At 39.4% G+C, this 12,344-nt stretch overlaps 1 long non-coding RNA gene across 2 annotated transcripts; it reads right to left on the minus strand.

The window, feature by feature from the left end:
* Positions 1 to 1,437: 1,437 nt before the first annotated feature.
* Positions 1,438 to 6,867, minus strand: LOC134464410 (uncharacterized). Of its 2 annotated transcripts, XR_010037884.1 has the most exons (5): positions 6,549 to 6,867; positions 4,802 to 4,904; positions 4,581 to 4,679; positions 2,552 to 2,624; positions 1,438 to 2,162 (listed from the first exon to the last, which is right to left on the minus strand). It is a non-coding gene; the product is annotated as an uncharacterized LOC134464410 (long non-coding RNA). The 2 variants fall into 2 exon arrangements; XR_010037883.1 differs by lacking the exons at positions 4,581 to 4,679; positions 4,802 to 4,904; positions 6,549 to 6,867 and adding exons at positions 3,458 to 3,559; positions 3,696 to 3,762.
* Positions 6,868 to 12,344: the final 5,477 nt, after the last annotated feature.

Here is a 12,344-nt window from a genome sequence, read left to right on the forward strand (position 1 = left end):
CCATGCTCCTAGACTTCCTGGCCTTGAACAGCATCCCTGCCCAGGAGGCAACGCTGCCCAATGTATCCAGCACCCATCTTGCTTGGAGGTGCGTCACAGTGGTCACTGTGATGTCGTCCATAAACGCACGCAGTACTGGCTGCACAACACCATATTCCAATTTAGGGCCCCGGGTTATGCCTTCCGCAGCGGTTAGCAGTATGTTCATGCCCATAATGAACAAGATGGGGGAGATGGTGCACCCTGTTGGAATCCCCTTTTGGAGGTCCAGCCATTTGGTGGTAAAGAGTGCCGATGTAAATCTGGGAGTCCCAAAAAAGGTTAAAAAGAATGTTAAAAAGGCAAAAAAGTAGGAAAAAATATATATTTAAAAAGTTGAAAAAGTTGAAAGCTGCAAAAAAATAAATTAAAAAAATTGGCAGGTTGGAGAAAGGGGAGATGTGATGAGTGAATTCCTTCCTATGTTGGTGTTTTTGAATTCAACAGTCTGATACACTGAGGGAAGAAGCTGTCCCTGAGTCGGCTGGTGTGAGCACGTAAGCACCTGTATCTCCGGGCAGATGGTAGAAGGGTGAAGTGTGTGTAGCTGGGGTGGTGCGGATCAGCTATAATTCGTTTGGCCCTCCTCAGACACCGCTGATTGTAAAGATCCTGGCAGATTTGATGACTCGCTGGAGGTCTCTCCTGTCTTGGGCAGTGGTGTTACCATACCAGGCTGTGAAATTACCAGTTAAAATGCTTTCTATTGTACAGCGATAGAAGTTGGCCAGTATCCTACTCTCCATTCCATATCTGTGCAGCCGTCTCAGAAAAAACAGTCGCTGTCTAGCCGTCTTAGTGATGCAATTGATGTGATGAGACCAGCTGAGATCCTCCTTGATGTTGACTCCTAGGAATGTATAGCTCTTAACCCTCTCTACTGCAGTACACTCTTAAAAAAGATTGGTTAAAATAAACAAAAAATTAGTAGTTTTTAACCGATCTGTTCGATTAATATGTGTCCGAGAAAAATATTAGTCAAAATAACCGATTAGACTTCAGTTAAAATTTCAACTAATCTAGATCGGTTAAAAAACTAACCAATTCCAAATCGGTTGTTTTGACCAATAGATTGGTTATGTTTAACCAATCTTTATAAGTCAAAAATGTACCAATCCCCCAATGGTTGTTCTGACCAATTTGTTCGATTAATATGTGTCCGACACAGATATTGGTTAAAATTTTAACCGATTTGCTTGGTTAGATGGACACTGCAATTACTTCACTCCAAATTAACAGTTTCAAAGCTATATCAATCATAACCAATAACCAAGATTTGAGTTTGTTTTCACAAAGTTTATTAACAATTTAATTTCAAAAGGCTTTAAAGAACTGATCTGAAAGGATGGGGATACAGTAACTTAGTTCCTTCCCAACACTGATGATGGTTAAGTTGTGTGGACACAACAAAAAGACAGGCTGGTATTAAGGGACATTTAAAAAAAAGAAAAATCAAAAGCAGAGGTAACATTTTATGCTTGGTGAGCCGTTTTCGACGAAAATTCAAATTACAAATGCATGCATATCCTGTGACTATTACTTACTTACAAAACGTTAAGGTTGTGCTTGACAACCGGAGAAAACCTCAGAGTCAACATGATCTTACTTTAAGTTATATTCAAAGAACAGTACATTTTTGCAAAACAAGGAGGCAAGTATCACTTAGAATGGCATACAATGCTGTTTCTCCAGTACCAGGTAAATTACCTGAATCTGCATAGGATGTAGTCTGCATGTCAGTGGAATCAGAAGTAATTAAAATACACATGGTGTGGAGTGGTGGTGTTTGCGTAGATGTTTTAAAAAATGTCCAGTGACTACAGAGCAACTTGAAGTGATAAATGTTCCAGTACCTTGGCCCACTTTTTGGTTGAGATGGTTATATCGTACACATATTCAAAAGAGGCAAAAACAGAGTTAAACTGTGGTGGATATGCCAAGTTACACACCCAGTAGAGCATGAAAAGCTTGTCACTGCGCAAGTCAGGCAATCAGCAACAGGAATGGTTACATTGTCATCCATGGCAGTGATGACACTGCCGTGTCAAACTCTCGCCTCCTAGTAGTGGGGTCCTTGAAACCTTCTCAGTGTCAGTGCCGAGGGATGCAAAGTTGGTTCCAGTCTGAAAGAATTTTTAAGATTTGAGAGAGAGAGAGAAAGAGAGAGAGAGAGAGATACATCAATGGTGCTTAGCCCCATAATGCACGCCATACCATCTGAAACATGCTGTAATAGTCATTGAAAGGTTAATTGCCAGTACTACTCTACTATGACATAACATAGGGCCTTTAGTAATGCTCAGTAATTGCCATTCTGGTAACCACAAAATTTATAACGCCCTGTTTTAACAGGTTATATAGAAAGCTTTACTCTACTGAGTGAACGGTATAAATCATGCAGTATCAGGAAGCTTAATTAACACCAAGTATAGCCAAAATCAACAATGCACACAACTATATCGTGACTTGTTCTTTCTAAATAAAGGTTAAAAAAAATGTCTGGCAGACGTACCAAACTTGGCATCTCCAGAAAGCGTGGAAATTTCTCAAAGATGTCACGCATGGAGGGGGAGTCCTCAGCGATCCTGAAAAATACAACAAATTGAGAAAACGTAACCCAAATACTCCACTCAATGAAACGGTGGGCTCAGTGTCATAGGCCTAACAGCAGAAGGCACCAAGGGTGCGTTTGTAAACTGCCGCTCTGAGCACACAACAATTGGTAATGTCATGTATGAGCAGTGGTGGACAAAGTAAAAGTAAAAGTTAAAAAAAAAACAAAAACAAAAACAGTTTCTTTCTGAGTAAAAAGTAGACCAATGTACTTGTCTTACGACGAGCTGATTCTGCACAGGTTGGATTGAGTTTGTGGTGGGTTCTTGTTAGGTTTTTATTGTTTTTCAGTAATAACACAGTCTATCTCAATAGGTAGGTATACTGGAGCAAACGGTTTAACAGCTATGTAATATCATGTGCTACTGTTGTAATTACACCACAAAAGTACTTTTACTTTGTCCACCACTGTGTACGAGTGTGTTATTCAGACTGTTAGATAGTAGACATTTGAAACACACATTTGGTGCAGATTTATTAAAATTTGCTTACCGGTATATTTAGAAACTGTTTTTTTTCAGTATTTTTAGACATGGTGCTACAAAGGGGATCAATGTACTGTAACCAGGCAGCTGCCATCCTTAACTCTGTAGTGCAGCGTTATGGCTCTATGTAATGTCATAGCAATGTTGTTATGATGTATTTAAGCATTTTCAGCAAGTGAATAGGGTCGCTGGCGACCTATCCTCTCAAAATAACACACAAGATGAACAGGATGCATCTCTGATTAACAGTGTGTGGTTCAAACTGTTAAGACATTTGAAACACACATACATGTGGTGTACATTTGTGAATGGTTGCTAACCTTTAGAAATTCTGTCAATGTTCAGAAGCATTTGCAGACATGGTCAGGGGGGCTCAAGTACGACCAGAGAGCAACCATCCAGCAATAAGGATATCTTCTGAGCTGCACACAACATTAACACACAACACACAACATTAATTTGCATCTCATATTGACAGCATGAAATACATAGCATGTTTAGCACTTTGACTTTTATAAAAATGATTGGTTTTGTGTGAATTCATGAACTTAAACTCACCTCTTGCAACAGTGTTTATTTTCTCTGAGGTACACCACACCAGAGGAATCACTCAGTGTAATCAGACAGTCATCTGCAAAGCATGACAGCACAAAACATGAACATGATTATGCATTTATAGGCCTAATTATTACAAGAAAATAATGAAAAATGATAACACCACCACGACACAATATGATGATGAATAGGCCTAGAGTATGAAACATCTAAAAGATACATGTCTGTATACATGTAAAATGTTTTTTTTGTTTGTTTGTTTTATATCATTGATCATTTTCCCAGACGGATTGACAACAGATGGCTCAAAGAATTCAGTGTGCTAAACTGGAGGGCAAAATGAGCAGATAATGTATCTTTATGGATATTTTACTCATCACTTGAAATTAAATCTAAATCTAAATCTAATCTAAGATGTCACGCATAGAGGAGGAGTCCTCAACGATCCTGGAAAATACAACAAATTGACAAAATGTAACCCAAATACTCCACTCAATGAAACGGTGGGCTCAGTGCCATTGGCCTAACAGCAGAAGGCACTAAGGGTGCGTTTGTAAACTGCCGCTCCGAGCACATAACATATTGGTCATGTCATGTATGAGTGTGTTATTCAGACTATTAGATAGTAGACATTTGAAACACACATTTGGTGCAGAGTTATAAAAAATGCTTACATTTACAAACTGATTTTTCTCAGCATTTTAGACATGGTGCTACAAAGGGGATCAATGTACTGTAACCAGGCAGCTGCCATTATTCCTTAACTATCCTCTCAAAATAACACACGGCATGATCAGGACGCATCTCTGATTAACAGTGTGTGCTTCAAACTGTTAAGACATTTGAAACACACATACATGTGGTGTAAATTTGTGAATGGTTGCTAACCTTTAGAAATTCTGTCAATGTTCAGAAGCATTTGCAGATATGGTCCACTACGACCAGAGCTACCATCCAGCAATAAGGATATCTTGGCCATCTTCTCAGCTGCAATAATAACACACAACATTAGTATGCATCTCATATTGACAGCATGAAATACAGAGCAAGTTAGAACTTTGACTTTTAAAAAATACATGGATAGGTTTTGTGTGACTTTATAAACTCACCTCTTGCAACAGTGTTTATTTCTCTGAGGTACACCACACCAGAGGAATCACTCCGTGTAATCAGCCAGCTTCCATGTAGGATCCTTCAGCAATATTCTGTCATCTGCAAAGCAAGACAGCACAGAACATGAACATGATTATGTATCAATATGCCTAATTATTACACAAAAATAAAGTTTGAAAAATGATAACACTACCATGACACAATAGGCTGAATAGGCCTACAATATGAAACATCTATAAGATGCATTTCTTAAATTGTTTTCATTGATCATTTTCCCACACGGATTGACACCAGATGGCTCAAAGAATTCAGTGTGCTAAACTAGAGGGCAAAAAGAACAGATTATATATCTTTCTGGATATTTTACCCATCACTTGAAATGAAATCTGATGCATAGCCCACTTGTTAAGACCTCTAAAATCACTAGGCCTACTAGTAGATCCAAAAAGGATGGGCAAAGAAATCTAAATATTTATTGCAGTAACCATACAAATTAAGCATCTTTGATCAAGCCAAAAATTAAGCACTCTACACATCTGGGTGTTTCTGGGCTCATTATTTCAGGAGAAATCTGTCAAATAGGTAATGCCTATTTATTGAAAAGAACACGATCTGATGGCTGACAGTGGTTTCTCCCTGAACAGAGAGAACAGCCCACAGAGTTGGCAGTAACAGAATGGGACAAAACAGCACACTGTGTGCATAATAACAAGTTCAGAATCAGTTTACTTACTCACTTCCTTTACACAACGAACAGGGAAAGGCACATGTGTTAAAACATACTTCAGAGCAAGTGTATAGTCAAAATGAGTTCGTTTCTAACAATAAAAATCAGGCATAAGTTGTGGCTACTTCAAGCTTCTGAGTCAGCTAAAATATAAGCTGATGTTGCTAACGAACTTCTAGCTAGCTCTTCTCTCTGGTATTTGTGTTTTACTTTGGCTCAAGTACATTAACTGGATATCTTCAGAGCATAATTATACTCAAAGGGAGTTCGTTTCTAACAAAAAAAAAAAGACTTTAGCTAGCTAATGTTGCTAGCGGACAAGAGATTCATTATTCAGTTTGGCTAGCTCTAATGTTGCTAGCGGACATTTAGCTAGCTCTTAACTTTGGCGCCAACAGTCTTACAACACTAACTTGGCATGTTGTAACTTCAGAACAAAATTATATCCAAAATGTGTTCGTTTCTAACAAGAAACCAATATTCAGTTATGAATACATCGGGCTATTTCAAACATCCCTCAACAAAGGCAACATGATTTAACCGTTAGACTATAGCTAATTGTTGCTAGCGAACCACCTCATCATGCAGCGCTAGCTCTTTCAGGTGAAGAGGCCGGCGCAAACAATCTCTGGCCGGCGGGGAAGCACTCCCTTCGGCCCTCCTCCAGAAACCACTGATAGCTATGTTGCTAGCGGACATTTAGCTAGGTCTTGACTCTGACATGGGTGTTTTGGCACCACTGGACAAGTTTTATAGCTCTTTCGGAGCAAATCTATATTGTACATTTCGTAGAGTTTGTTTCTAACAAAACACAAACTTTCCAACAAAGTTGNGAAAACAACCTAGGGCTAAGTTAGCATACCGGTAGTTATAATAGTGGCCTGTTAGCGGAGGTATGGTCTGAAGACAAATTCATTGCAAATTACCATCCTGAACAAGAAACTGTTTCGTTATTCACTGTATATTTGGCATTGTCTTGAAATTATTAACGAAACATTGAAAATAAACGAACTTACCTCACAAAGTGTTTGAATTCCACCAATATCTCAAACGGCTTTCCTGCAGCACCAAGATGGCGGCTTTGTCAGAAAATTGAGAAGCAGAGTTACGTACTTGACGTTGAGCGTCAGACCTGCGTCAGTTACCAATCTCTTAGTTAACATTTGCTTAACCAATGATATTAGTCATTTTTCAACCAATCTTTTATTAAAGTTAACTAATATCTTTGTTAAATCAACCAATTTGTTCTTAACCAATGATATTAGTTGTTAGATAACCAATTTGTTTGTTTAATAGTTACCAATGTCACAGTTAATTTGACCAATATTGCCTCAACCAACGAGATTAGTCACTTTTTTAACCAATCTCTTTTAAGGGTGTATCAGCGATGTAAATTGGCTGGTGTGGCTGGTGTTGTATCCTCCGGAAATCCACGATCAACTCCTTTGTTTTGCTGACATTCAGGAGTAGATTGTTATCCACACACCAGGTTGACAATGCCGCCACCTCAGCCCTGTAGGCCGACTCATCTCCATTTGTGATGCAGCCAATTACGTAGTGTCGTCAGCAAACTTAATGATGGTATTGGAATTGTGAATGGCTGTGCAGTCATGTGCAGTGGCGACTTGGACAAGTTTACTGCTTGGCCCCGCATTGCTGCTTGCAGCTATATTTTATTTTAAACTTGATGAAATTCACTAGACTAGTGTTAAAGGTCCGGTTACTTTTTCGTTCATTCATGATTCTATTTTGGAAGTCGCACAAGAAATGAAAAAGGACTCAAAGGAAACTCACGCGTGAAATGGAATCCGCAGAGACATGTTTTGATATCTGTTAAGCACTGAATGAAACACTGAATCGCATAAAAAATAATAACATTTCCCTCTTGCTCAGCCAAGATGTGCACATGTTGTTATTTGTTCAGACATCTTTTCCCATTCTTTGAAAAAACATGCAAACAGTGAGACAGTTGCGTCGCGGCAGGAACAGACAGTTGCGGGTTCAGAGGATTTTGACAGCTCTGGTCATCCTATCAACCTTTCCGTTTCCCAGCTCATGTATGTGTAGGCTACTGCCTGGAAACCTCCAGGGATACCACTAATGCCGCAAATACATAAAGTGCAATCAATGCATGCATACATAAACAGTAGCTATTATGTTTTTGAAGCGCTCGGCAACAGCGCTTGCTTCAGCGCATCACTAAACTCGCGAGCGAAAGAATAGACTACTCAACGTTTTTGTGGGCTAGCGTTCAGTCCGTTTACAGATAAGACTTAAATGTTTAGCCTACGAGACTTCTAAAATAATGATGCAAGACATAACGCATCTTACAATAATAATATCGCCATAACTCCTATGTCGCAATTAGGTAGGCCTACCCTTTTCTGTTGCCAGTCAGACTACAAAATTTCCTTCAGGGTAAATGATAGGGTCAGTCACACAAATTTCAATACATAAATAAACAAATATTAGCCTAATCATTGAAAATTGCTCAAAAATATTGTCAATTTTTCTAATAATGAACGAAAAAGTACACGGACCGTTAAACTAGTGTTTAAAGAATTCAAGACTGAAGCTAGGCCTACCTGGCTTGCTTGTCTCTTTGGCTCTAGATTATTTTTATTTTTTGAAATTAAGAATTTAACTATACCTTTTTGGTTGCAAAATCCATCTCCAACATTTTCTGAAAATTTCACAAAAGGATGTCCAAAATTCCCTGACATTCTGTCAGTTGAACTGTGCAGTATCTCTCAGCAGAGGAAAACAGTACTGTACTCTCTCAGTGGTTTCAGCAAAGTAAGGTGAAAACCAATATTCTAGTTTGAACATTCTAGTTTGAACATTCTACCATGAGCATTCTAGTTTGAACATTCTACTTCAACAAGCTGCCTCCTTTATGATGTCATTGCATTTACAGAACCCTTTGCATACATCCCTGTCCACTGTTTCATATGATTGAATGAATGAATGAATGAATGAATGAATGAATGAATGTATGACTGAATGATTTAACTAACTAATTAATTAATTAATTAAGTGTGCAAGTCAATTCATAACAACAGGTGCCATTAGGTTCACTCCGGTGGGTAGAAATTCATGCAGCTAGTTTGACTTGAATTTGTAGCCAAGGTGTCAGGGCAGGAATCGAGTTGTCCAATGGTTCCGCACATTCTCTAAAAACCCAAAGAAATGTCTAGACAAAATTGGATTAAAACACATTCCAATGTAATGAATGTGTGAAACGGGTTGGTTAGATTTCACTCTGCTGTTCAGTTTAATCAGTTTGATAGTAAATGAAACTTTTTTCACCTCTTTTGTACCATTTCAAGCTATTCAATGAGTGTCTAGAACTTGCAAAAAAAAAGGAAAATTACGGTGATCCCAAATGTATGGACAGTAGTGTAATATCTGTGCAGACCATTTTATTTCATAGTGTTACAGGCCTTAATGGTTATCATTTCAGGCTTTCAGTTTGATTTGGGAAACATGCAATAGTGAGGGATTTGGCAATTTGGGCAAAACAGGGTAGTCATGGGTAAGTGGTTAGGGCATCAGACTTGTAGCCCAAAGGTTGCCGGTTTGACTCCCGACCCACCAAGTTGGCGGGTGGAGCAATTAACCAGTGCTATCATCCATTCTCTTCTATGACTGAGGTACCCTGAGCACAGTGGTGTAGTCTACGTAGAATGCGGGTATACGGAGTATACCCACTTCTAAATTTCAGGGATTTCAGTATACCCACTTAAAATTGGTTGATCCATTATTTTGAATAGCACATATATATACAGTATACCCACTTCAAAAAATGCTTGAATATACAGTATACCCACTTCAAAAAAGTAGACTACACCACTGCCTGAGCATGGTACCGGCCTGCCGCACTGCTCCCTTTCGGACGTCATTAGGGGTACTATGTAGTGTTGGTGTGAATTTAACTGATTTAACAAGAGAAAAAGCATTTAATGATGGTGAAGACTGGGATTCACACAAAACATGCACACCCCAGCCACAAATATAACCTCTTTGAGATCACCAGAATCAAAGTAAAATTCATTAAAGAAGTTCATACAAGAATTCACAATTGTTGAAATTTACGACCAGGCAGTAATTATTTGCACTCCATGTAGCCACACAAGTCATCATGAGAAGGCCTGATACGTAACCTTTTAAGGTCACTCATGTCACAAGCACTGTACATGTAGGCCTACATTCAAACCCTTGAGTTGTATTTCCTATGTACTATGTCATCCGATGATCTTATGTCTCACCTTTCACTCAAAGTATTTGTTATTTATTTGTTGCCTTGGGTGGGAGTCCTCTAATTTGTTATCCAGATGGCTCTGTTACCCAGAAAACTGCACCAAGGATTCTTCCTTGTTGCATGTTACTGGCTGCAGACTGGAACAGGTCTTGGCTTACATGCAAAGTCTTAGAAGTGAATATGAAAAAATAACTGTTTTTAAGTGACTTTGATCCAATTCTGCCTTACGTAATATTAATGTGTGGGTCACGGCCAGTCTGCCAAGAACCCTGTTCCCCATTCACTTGGGGGGTGGAGTAACATTTCTGAGAAGCGTCTGCTACCTTTCTGTCACAGAACTAGTCATTAGACTTTTACCGTACGTTGACAGACATACCAGGAAGTACTGTGCATGGGGATTATTAGGGGTCATGGAGTAAAGTGCTTTTACGGTACAAGCATGAACATTTAAGTTAAGGAAATGTTATTTGCTTCTCATCTAAACTAGCTGAGCTAGATAGTTACAGTAATCAAGCAACATCTCGTATTGAAACACATGGTTGCCGAAGACATTGACTACGGACTCTCTGCCATCATTGGAGACTTTAAGGAGAGCAATTAATACTGTAGGAATGTTGTTGGGTTTAGAGTTACTCAACAAAACCTTTAGCTGCCACTGTGTTTGAAGTTAGTTTATTTTCCTTATTATCTGTTAATGTTTTATGTATGTTTATTTTCCTTATTATGTGTGAATGTGTTTGCCTGCGTCTGGAACTTTTTATTTGCTGCCATTTTGACCAGGACTCCCTGGCAGAAGAGACACTTAGTCTAAATGGACAGTCCTGGGTAAATAAAGGAAAAACAAAATGAAACATAGGCCTACATGTATTTCACTCAAATGATTTTAGAAACTTTCAAACTGATGTAGTTGACAGCACACAATGCATTAGAATGTTAATCTTCATTCGATCTCAGCTAAAGAGGCAACACAAAAAAAACTCTTTAAAAGTGTTTCCATCAGAAACGATCCAACGATTTTATCCTATGTTGGGTCCTAATCCATTTTTTTTGCTCCAAATACAACCTGAGGCCCTTGGCTGCTGAAACAAAAGCAAAGCGAGTCTCTTTCTGGCCACAAGATGTCACCCTAGTGTTAAGGGCCTCTTTTTATCTTTTAGTGGTGACAGAAAAAAAACACATAATCTGCTGTCCTTGGGTGGCTATCAGGGCCACAAAGACTTTATTTATTTATTCATTTACTTATTTACTTATTAGCCATGTTTGTGTGGTTATTGAGATAGGACGGTGAAGATCTTGGACAGGAAAGTAGAGAGATATGGGGACCCAGGCTGAATTCGGTCGTGGGTGCCTGCCCATTCAAGGTATGGGGCATTAGCGCGATGCAGGACAACATCCCTATGGGTTGTGTGCGTGTGCGTGTGGAATTTGTTTAGATATTTTAGATATTCTTGGGATTTTTACATATACATTATACAGTGAGGGCAGCAAGAGACACAATGAGTGTGGAGAGAGGCAACTTGGGTCAAACCCGGTTCCCTGGTATAATTAATGGTCTGACTGAGACTGAGCCACCCCGCCCCCAGTGAATCACGTCTTATGACATCCAAGCTCATGTGATACCAAATGTGTCCTTCAAGAAGGAAAGAGGAACGCTGCTGCATCTGCCAATCATGATTTGAGGTTGATTTGTCTTCTTCAGGAATGTCCCGGTTTTGGTAGAGGAGGATTTTCCCTGCCTGTTGTGCATGTCATGGTCTTATGGATGGCAAGGCCAGGCCAGCTGCACGTCAGTTTGTAAAAATAAATAAATAAATAAATAAATATAAACTTGGAAAGTGCCCTGGTGATAAAAAGAGTGGTGGTGTGAAGGTGGTGTTGCAATGGAGCTGTGCATTATATCTTATGGACAGAAAGCCAGCACTGGCCTGCCCTTGCCATCCAAAAACCCACACATCACCTTGCACCGCGTCATGGTCTTATTTCTTTATTTGCTTTGCTTTGCTTCAAGAGCAGGTATTGTTGTAAAGGAAGATCTTCTGGCTAGCGTGCATCCCAAGGGTAGGCTCAATTAAACCTTTCCTACCGCTTGTGTTGCATTCAGGCTTCAGGTTGGAGTGAAGCACCTGCGCACCTGTCTGCACACGTCTTGCCTAGTAGGTGAGTCGATATAGCCTACTGTATATAGGCACTTTGGTTGGCTACTTTAAACGAAAATCATGCTGTAAGTTGCTATGTCATGGACCATGTTATCTGATGTGATTTAGCCGAGGCTAAGACACTCATGAAAGTGAAAGGGATGCCATTTCCCGGAAGCCGCGGCGATTCTTTGATATCGACGCATGTGATGTGATGCTTTTCACCTGCTATACCCAGTCCAGAGACTATCATAAACGTAGGCCTATAGTTTGATCTGGCAACATTAGCTGATTGTCGCGCACTTAGTAGGCCACATGTTAACTTTTAACCAACGTCGATTGCTTAATGTGTGTGTGTATAATTATTCATGATTGATGATGATTGATGAGTGATGATTGTCGACATCGCTTGCTTG

This window comes from Engraulis encrasicolus, chromosome 15 (assembly GCF_034702125.1).
Source record: "Engraulis encrasicolus isolate BLACKSEA-1 chromosome 15, IST_EnEncr_1.0, whole genome shotgun sequence".
Lineage (NCBI taxonomy): Eukaryota > Metazoa > Chordata > Actinopteri > Clupeiformes > Engraulidae > Engraulis > Engraulis encrasicolus.